This window comes from Mustela nivalis, assembly GCF_964662115.1.
Source record: "Mustela nivalis genome assembly, chromosome: 4".
Classification (NCBI taxonomy): Eukaryota; Metazoa; Chordata; class Mammalia; order Carnivora; family Mustelidae; genus Mustela; species Mustela nivalis.
In genome coordinates, this window is record NC_139023.1 from 15564016 (window position 1) to 15572691 (window position 8676).

Sequence of the window (8676 nt, forward strand, 5' to 3'; positions counted from 1 at the left end):
AATGGGTCAAAATGCTTTAGAATGCAATGTTTTTGTTTTACAGAAATGTAAAATAATAGATTCCATTTTCAACTATTATTTAGGTAGTTATAAAAAAGATAATGGTACTTTAAAATTTTCTGTATCTGACTTATTCTGATTTGTAAGGACAAGTAGAATACATACCCAAATACTATGCCATTATAATTTGGAATATTTTAGTGTAGCTTACTAGGTATTATCATGCTACCCTACAGACTAAATTATATAGATAGCATTGAATAATCTTTCTGCTAAACTGTGACTCTCTTAAAAACAGGAAGAATTTCTTAAACTTTTGTATGTCCACTGTAAAACAAACAGCATACATTTGATAATTACAAATGTTAATGAATAACTTAATATATGGATTATTATTAATATTATACTAAGAGATGCTTATATTTTAAAAGAATAATGAAATAAATTATATTTCTGGTTTGATGCTTTGTCTTCTTCTTCTTTTTTTTTTTCTATTTCTGGAAAGAATAATTCAGGGCCTGGTTTCTCTTTGCATTTGGCATAAATATTTTCTAGAACATGGATTTCCAACCTTGGATTTGCATAAGGGCTGATCATAGCAGATATTCAAATCTACTCTGTGATTGGCCACATGTGTGTATAGATTATTTTAATGGTTCATAGGTTATTCTGGTGAAGAGATTTAAAATACCTGTTCTAGACTTAGTTATAATAGATACCAAAGCTCTGGGCTCTAAACTTAAAAAAAATCATTTTTACTAGATCCAAGTTATTTGCAAAGGGTGTTTATAACCTACATTAGGAAGTCACATCCATTAGGGAGTAGTTCCTTTACCAAAGTATCTTTGTATGAATCACTGGTGATCTCTTTTTCTTGCTGGGATCATTCTCAATGGAAGTATTTTTGAAGTTCAATTATTGAAGACCTGCTACTATCTATTAGCCATGATACTAGTAGAAGATTATTCTGGCAAAAAGAATGCTGATGTAATCTGCCAGATTCCATAATTTCTCATCACTTGCACTATGTCAATTTCCCCCTTCATTAAGATAAAAATTTGGATTAAAAATTGAGACAGAAGTATTAAAAACATTTTAAAAGTTTCAGATTTTCAAACATTAAGTCAAATATTTAATTGGAATCAATTGTTATATTCCCCCCTAGTATGACACCAAAGAGAAATAATTTATACATAGAATTTCATGAATAGATGTCATAGTGACAATAAGGTTTCTTCGTTCTACATCCTCATACACTGTATTAAATGTTAGTGAATTCCAGGGCAACCGGCTGGCTTGGTCAGTGGGCATGAAATGCTTGATCTTGGGGTTGTGAGTTTGAGCCACATGTTAGGTATGGAGATTACTTAAAAATAAAAGTACTTTCTGCCCGTGGATGCCGCCGAGTAAGCATTGTTAAAGTCTCCTCTCCCACCGCCGTCATGTCTAAGTCAGAGTCTCCCAAAGAGCCTGACCAGCTGTGGAAGCTCTTCATCAGAGGTCTGAGCTTTGAAACAACCGATGACAGTCTGAGGAGCCATTTTGAGCAATGGGGAACACTTACGGACTGTGTGATAATGAGAGATCCGAACACCAAGCACTCCAGAGGCTTTGGGTTTGTCACATATGCTGCTGTGGAGGAGGTGGGTGCAGCCATGAATGCAAGGCCACACAAGGTGGATGGAAGAGTTGTGGAACCAAAGAGGGCTGTCTCAAGAGAAGATTCTCAAAGACCTGGTGCCCACTTAACTGTGAAAAAGATTTTTGTTGGTGGCATTAAAGAAGACACTGAAGAACATCATCTAAGAGATTATTTCGAACAGTATGGGAAATCGAAGTGATTGAGATCATGACTGACCGAGGCAGTGGCAAAAAGAGGGGTTTGCTTTTGTAACATTTGATGACCATGATTCTGTAGACAAGATTGTCATTCAAAAATGCCATACTGTGAATGGCCACAACTGTGAAGTAAGGAATGCTCTCTCTAAGCAAGAGATGGCTAGTGCTTCATCCAGCCAAAGAGGTCGAAGTGGTTCTGGAAACTTTGGTAGTGGTCATGGAGGTGGTTTTGGTGGGAATGACAACTTTGGTCATGGAGGAAACTTCAGTGGTCGAGGTGGCTTTGGTGGCAGTTGAGGTGGTGGTGGATATGGTGGCAGTGGGTGTGGCTATAATGGATTTGGTAATGATGGAAGCAACTTTGGAGGTGGCGGAAGCTATAATGATTTTGTCAATTACAACAATCAATCCTCAAATTTTGGACCCATGAAAGGAGGCAATTTTGGAGGCAGAAGCTCTGGCCCTTATGGTGGTGGAGGCCAATACTTCGCCAAACCACGAAACCAAGGTGGCTATGGTGGTTCCAGCAGCAGCAGCAGCTAAGGCAGTGGCAGAAGGTTTTAATTACTGCCAGGAAACAAAGCTTAGCAGGAGAGGAGAACCAGAGAAGTGACAGGGAAGCTAAAGGTTACAACTGATTTGTGAACTCAGCCAAGCACAGTGGTGGCAGGGCCTAGCTGCTACAAAGAAGAAGACATGTTTTAGACAATGCTCATGTCTATGGGCAAAAAAACTCCAGGACTGTATTTGTGACTAATTGTATAACAGGTTATTTTAGTTTCTGTTCTGTGGAAAGTGTAAAGCATTCCAACAAAGGGTTTTAATGTAGATTTTTTTTTTTTTTTTGCACCCATGCTGTTGATTGCTAAATGTAATAGTCTGACCATGATGCTGAATAAATGTGTCTTTTAAAAAAATAAATAAATAAATAAAAGTAAAATAAATAAAATAAATGCTAGTGGAGTCCTATAAAGTACAACAGTGGACAGATTCGTGAGAAAGTTTGGAGCCATAGGAAGGTCCATGACTAAGTAAGAGGTAAAGGGATCTTTCTCTCTGAGAAAAAGCCATTGGACTTGATATGGCATATACAGTAGTTGGTTTTCAGTGAGTGTTAACATTTGGGTGGGGGGCAACTACTGTTTTTGGTAGTTAAGAGCAGTGCCTTCTCTGACTCCCTATTTATCCTGGCCAGTGTTTATCACTTTCTTAACGTAAGTGCTCTGGAATGCCTCTATTGTGGCATGACTTTCCTTGTTTGATTAGAAGCATTAAGGCCGTTTCCCTTTCTTCTTTCCAGGGCTATTCAGTTGTGTGAAATACGTAGCTACCAGGAAGGATTAAGATCCTCAGGAAATATGAACCTAGATGCTACTCAATTGCTAACCACTTATGGTAGCCCTCTTTACTCTGTAGTTTTGATTTTTCAGAACTGGATTTACTTTCATCAACTCTGGTAAGTGATAGCATAGTCTTTTTTTCTTTTTTTAAAGATTTTAATTTGCTTATTTAAGAGAGAGCATGAGCAATGAGGAGAGGGAGAATCAAGCTCCTCCCTGAGTGGAAAGCTTGATGTGGGGCTTGATCCCAGGACCAGGATCATGATCAGAGCTAAAGGCAGATGTTAACTGACTGAGTCACCCAGGTGCTCCTAGCATAGTCTTATTTTCAACTGACTTGAATTTTATTTGGCTCATTCAATAATTATTGTATTCATTTTAGTTTTAAAAAAAAAAACAACCAAAATACATGTATTTAATGCATACATACTGGTGAGTTTCAACACATGCATACATTTCCATAATCAAGGTACTAAACATATCAACCACCTCCAAAATTTCTTTGTGTTTTTTTGTTTGTTTGTTTTTTGTTTTGTTTGTTTGCTTGTTTTTGTGGTAAGAACACTTAAAATGAGAACTGACCTCAACATATTTTAGTGTGCATAATATGTTGTTAAATATATGTACTATGATATACAGCAGATAACTAGAACATACTTGTTTTGCATAACTGGACTTTTATATCCATTGAGCAATAATTCATCATTTCCCCTCATTCTCCCAATCTTCCAACTCCTAACAGAGACCATTTTATTGTCTTTGTCTATAAGTTTTAGTATTTGATATGTCATGTAAGAGGAATCATGTGGTATTTGTCCTTCTGTGACTGGCTTATTTCACTTAGTGTAATATTTCCTATGTTTTTTTATGTTGACACAAATGATAACACATCCATCTTTTTCAAGGCTAAATAATATCCCATGTATGTACACATTATCTTTCTTTGTTCATTTGTTTGTTGCTGGACTTTTGGGTTGTTCCCATATGTAAGATTTTTTCTTATTATTATTAGTTTCAAAGGTAGAATTTAGTGATTTATTAGTTGTATATAATGCTTACTGTTTATTATATCAAGTAGTCTTCCTCCCAATTATGCCTGTCTCTCAATTATCCCTTTCTCCTACCCAGTTCCCCTCCAGCAACCCTTAGTTTGTTTCCTAGAGTCCAGCATCTCTTATGATTTGCCTCCCTTTCAATTTTCATCTTATTTTATTTTTCCTTCCTTTCCACTATGTTCATCAATTTAGTTTCTTAAATTCCACGTGAGTGAAATCATATGGTATTTGTCTCCCTGCCAGACTTATTTCACTCAGCATAATGCCCTCTAGTTCCATCCATGTCGTTGCAGATGACAAGATTTCATTCTTATTGATGGTTAAGTAATATACCATTGTATGTATATACGATCTCTCCTTTACTGATTCATCTGTGGATAGACATCTGGGTAGTTTCCAAGTTTTGGCTATTGTGGACATTACTGCTATAAACGCTGGGGTGGATGTACCCCTTTAAAACTGTATTTTTGTATCCTTTGGATAAATACCTAGTAATATAATTGCTGAGTCATGGGAAACTATTTTTAACTTTTTGGGGAACCTCTTTTCCAGAGTGGCTGTACCAGTTTGCATTTCCACCAACAGTGTAAAAAGGTTCCCCTTACTCTGCATCCTTTCCAACATCTATTGTTTCCTGAGTTGTTGATTTTAGCCATTCTGACTAGAGTGAGGTAATATATTATTGTGGTTTTGATTTGTATTTCCCCAATGTCAAGTGATGAGCATTTTTTTTTTAATGTGCCTGTTGGCCATTTGTATGTCTTCTCTGGAGAAATGTTTGTTCATGTCTCCTGTCCATTTCTTGACTGGGTTTTTTTTTTTTGTTTGTTTGTTATTTGAGTTTGAAAAGTTTTTATAGATTTTGGGTACTAGCCCTTTATCTGATAAGTCATTTGTAAATACCTTTTGCCATTCCATAGGTTGACTTTAAGTTTGTTGACTGTTTCCTTTGCTGTTCAAAAGCTTTTTATCTTGATGAAGTCCCAATAGTTCATTTTGTTTTTGTTTCTCTTGTCCCTGGAGAAGTGCCTAGCAAAAAGTTGTTGCAACCCAGGTCACAGAAGTTGCTGCCTGTGTTCTCCTATAGGATTTTGATGGATTCCTGTCTCACATTTAGGTCTTTCAACCATTTTGAGTTTATTTTTCTGTATGGTGTAAGAGAGAGGTCCAGTTTAATTCTTTTGCATATGATTGTCTAATGTTCTCTGCACCATTTGTTGAAGAGACTATCTTTCTTTCATTGGGTATTCTTTCTTGCTTTGTTGATGATTAGTAGTGGTGAGGGTCTATTTCTGGGTTCTCTATTTTGTTCCATTGATATTTACAAACTTTTATTGATTGGTCTTTTTCTAGCCAAATTTCAGTAGAACAAGTAACATAAAATGCAGCTTACTTAGAATGCACTCCTGACTTATTCCACTTTTGTGGAGATAAACCATTGACCATTTCTTTCCTTGTTATTGTATTTCTCCAATCTCTTAGTGCACTGATAGCCAGTAGTATGCAACTTGATGTTGTTTTATATATTTCACTCTTCATATTTCCAGTCCTAAATTGATAATTAGTTTGTAAACTTAAGATGAGCATCATATTTTGTGTATACTTCTGAATTCCACTCCATATGTAATTCAGTGTTGAATACCTTAAGTAGTTATTAAATTCTTGAATAATTCATTTTATTTCTACTTATTAGGAAATTAATAGTCATTACTAACTGGCCTGGATATATTTTGTATCAAAAGCATATTCCATTCTGTTATAAACATTATTTCATATATTTGACAGGAAAAACATAAGATTTTTATATAACTTTTAATATCATAATTGAAAAAGTTTGAAATTTTTTTATAAATACACAGACTCATATGGCATGTGATACTTTTGGGTATTTTATGTATATTCCAATCACTAATTAGGATGATGAAGCTTTTTAATTTTTTTTTTACAAACAAATACATTGCCTGATATTTTCCAATTTGAATATATATATGTATATATATATTCTCTCTATGTGTATATATATATTCTATATATATATACAAGCAAAAATATATTTTATTTCATCCAAATTTAAAGAATTTTATTATTAGTTGTTCCAAAGTATTTACTGTAAAAACAACAACAACAAAAACAAATAGAGGGTTTATTTATTTATTTTTTTTCACAGACAGGAAGAAAAGAAACAATTTGATATATCATGTTCATTTAAAAAAAAATGGATGGATTCTTCAGTAAAAAATTCAATAGTATTCAAAACCAACTTATTTCATCCATTGTCTTAAAATATTGTCTTAACTATCTAGCAGAACATCTTTGAAATATAAAATATCACTGGGGACTTGACGTTTCAACAGTGGCAAATTCCTCATAATTATATATTAATATTCTGATAAATAAAAGTGAATTTTAGTCATTTCTGTCAGTATCTTGATATAAATTTTACACTTGATCTTAGCCAAAAGGCCAAGAAGCAATTGATATAAATTTTAAAAAACTTTCAGACATTTCTCAATGCACCTATAGATTGACTGTATAGCATTTTTTAAAACTTACAATGAACCAACATAATACTTTGTTTTTTTTCTTTCAGTGGTGAAGTAATATTAGTTTGTGGATTACTTTAAAAATTCTTATTGGCTAAATTAATTTCTATAATGTTATTATCTTCATTTGCATGAATGAATATTGCACACTTGCTATTTTTCTATATAAAAAAAGCATTCTATAATGTTTGGCTTCTCAGTGTTTCTTGCTTTTCTGCTAACTCTGTAACATATTATCTATATATTAGAATGTGTCAGTACTATGAAATCTCCCACTAAACGCCTGGTCTTTAATGGTTTTACTCAGCCACATTTCAACCTAAGATATCTTAACATATCTATTTCTTTCTTTTTTAAATTTTATTTATGTATTTATTAGAGAGAGAACAGAAGCAGTGGGGAGGGGCAGAAGGGGAGTGAGAAGCAGAGTCCCCACTGATTTCGGAGCTCTAGATGTACTCGATCCCAGGACCCCTGAGATCATGACCTGAGCTGAAGCAGGTGCTTAACCCACTGAATCACCCAGGCATAGCCTGATGTATCTTTGTGTGCTCTAAAAACTGTATTAGCAGACTTTATTTTAATAACAGTAATTATTTTTGCTAAAGGTAATTATTTGAGATGCTTATGCTTTTCATATTCCCTATAACATTTTTTATTTCAATACAAACTAGAGAAAAGACTTTAAACAGTCAGATAGATATCCTAAAGTAACAATAGGAGCTTCAAGTAGTCACAGGAGACACTCAGTTAAAAGTTTTATTACAACTTGTTGAGGCTGGTACACAGAAAACATTGACTCACTACTGAATTAGACAAATGACAAATCCCACTTCCCTCACAATAATAGAAATTTCCTGGGTGTTTGATCCAGTTTATATCAACAATCCTGATCATCATTTGTTGATATTCCACAAAAATCTTTTCTCAAACAACTTCCCACATTTTCCTGAAGATAGGGTCACTGTAGTTATGTCTTACCTTTATTAGTTGTCTCTTAGTAAATAGTGGTAGACATATTTTCCATTTGGGAAAAATCTTAAATTTGTACAACTTACCTAACACAAAATTTGTTATCTCAACATTCATTAAAAATTAAATTCATAATCTATACACATTTTGAAATATCCTTTTTCAAGTAAAGAATGAAAATTTATTGGTATTTATCTATCCAGCTGTTATTTTTTTTTCTTTTTCTTTTTTTCTGTTACTTACTGATCTTTCTTCTCCTACTGGTCTAGAAACAATTTTCCTAATTTTGGTATTTTTTCTAGGCATATTCAGCTGTATTTTAAACTTTTAGTGATGACTATCTTGTAATGAATTTTTTCTTCTCAGACTCATAAAAGTGGGTACCCTTCCTGTTATAAGAATATAAAATTTCAGTGTTTTTCACCATTTTCTGTAACACCCTCATAACCATCCATGGCTTGCCTTGCCTCTCTTTTATTTATTTATTTTTTTCTTTTTCTTCTTAGAATTACTTTGAACTGAGTCATACTTAGTATAGTTACTTAGAACACCCATCTCTTTGTAATAGATTCAATATGTTTTCTCATATCAGGGTAGTCTCATTCTCCACTGAACATTTCAGTTCATTTAGAAGAAAGGCATTTTCTGAAAGTATCTAATGCTACATGTTTAAAAAATTTATTTACTAAAATTAATCAGAAATATTTATAGACAGCAGGTAATAAAGTACATTCTAGAGTGAAAAAAAAAAAAAACAACTTTCAGTTATTCTGGCAGCACTGCAATTGCCCCGCTGAGCTCACCACCTGCTATGCCATAGCACACCGTGACTGATGAGTTATGAAGATGCCAAGCATCCTTATCTCAGTGAGCACACAGACTGCATGCGGCGAATAGTGTTTTCCAAAAATTCATATCTACTCAGAA

At 33.9% G+C, this 8676-nt stretch overlaps 1 pseudogene across 1 annotated transcript; it reads left to right on the plus strand.

Annotated features, from left to right (window-relative positions):
* Window positions 1-1442: 1442 nt before the first annotated feature.
* Window positions 1443-2418, plus strand: LOC309863016 (heterogeneous nuclear ribonucleoprotein A1 pseudogene; annotated as a pseudogene). The gene has a single exon. The product of its transcript is annotated as a heterogeneous nuclear ribonucleoprotein A1 pseudogene (transcript).
* The last annotated feature ends 6258 nt before the right edge of the window (window positions 2419-8676 follow it).